Source organism: Condylura cristata, unplaced genomic scaffold (assembly GCF_000260355.1).
Source record: "Condylura cristata isolate star-nosed mole 26May11 unplaced genomic scaffold, ConCri1.0 scaffold00460, whole genome shotgun sequence".
Classification (NCBI taxonomy): Eukaryota; Metazoa; Chordata; class Mammalia; order Eulipotyphla; family Talpidae; genus Condylura; species Condylura cristata.
Window position 1 is genome coordinate 1 of NW_004567561.1, and position 1043 is coordinate 1043.

A 1043-nucleotide genomic window follows, 5' to 3' on the forward strand; every position below is an offset into this window, starting at 1 on the left:
TTTTTTTTTTTTTTTAAGGATTAAATAATTTATTTTTAGGAAAATCTGAAATTTTTTTTGCTAATTATTACTTATTAATAACTTCTTTAAGTTTCCCTGGAAGTAATCTCCTCTTTATTAAAGTCTGCTTTTCTTCTGATATCATTTCTGGTTTCTCTGTCATTTCCTCCTCTGCCGGTTTTCCTTTCTGCTTTGAATTTTGTGTCTGCTTGGTTCTCATGGACATCAACTTATCTCTCTTCTGTTTGAGAGAGTGTTCTCGCTGTCTGAGCTCTTCTGTTCCAAGTGTAGATAAAGTAGCTGTTGGTCCTTCAATGCTCGCGTGTTCTAAGCCAGGAATCTTCAGGCCTTTTTAAGGAAGGGAGGAAGTTTCAGGCAGCATTTCCAACTTTCCTGCCAAAGGTTGTACTGACTGATTACCAAAATGTACTTTAATTTCTGAGGGTGGGTGGGTGGGAAAAATGTTCGCCATCCCCTTGTGAATTATTCATTTTTGCAGTTTCACTGGTCTGTACTGAGGATTCCTCTGGTTTATCCTCTGATAACTGCTTTTTTCTTTTTCTTTCTTCTTCCTGGTCATAGTCTTCTTTTGATTTTCTTAGAACTTCCCTCAGGATTTTCATTTCTTCTTGTTACTGACCACATCACTACCATCTGGTGAGCAGTCAGGTTAATACACCATTTCTCTCTTGAATTATTCGAATGGCTTGCAGCTGCATTTCAATGTTTTTCTGAACCATCATTGCCTTAAAGATAATAAAGTTTTCTGCTGCCAACACGGGTTGCAAAATGACCCACATCTACCTTAACCAGTCCAGGATCAGGAAACAAGCACTGTTTCTTCACATGCTTGCTGCTCCATGTGGTTTCCTCAGGTCTCCTTCATGAATCTTTATTTTTATTTTATCATGTTTTGCCCCTTTGCTATTGAAATAATTTTCTTTTTTTTTCTATTGATTTATTAGGACTTTTTAATGCATAATGGAAATTAGTCCACTTTTGTGTATTGACACTATTTTCCCTAATCTTATCACTTAATTTCT

General features: G+C 36.2%; 1 pseudogene; it reads right to left on the reverse strand.

The window, feature by feature from the left end:
• Positions 1–67: 67 nt before the first annotated feature.
• On the reverse strand, positions 68–800 carry LOC101619817 (annotated as a pseudogene).
• Positions 801–1043: the final 243 nt, after the last annotated feature.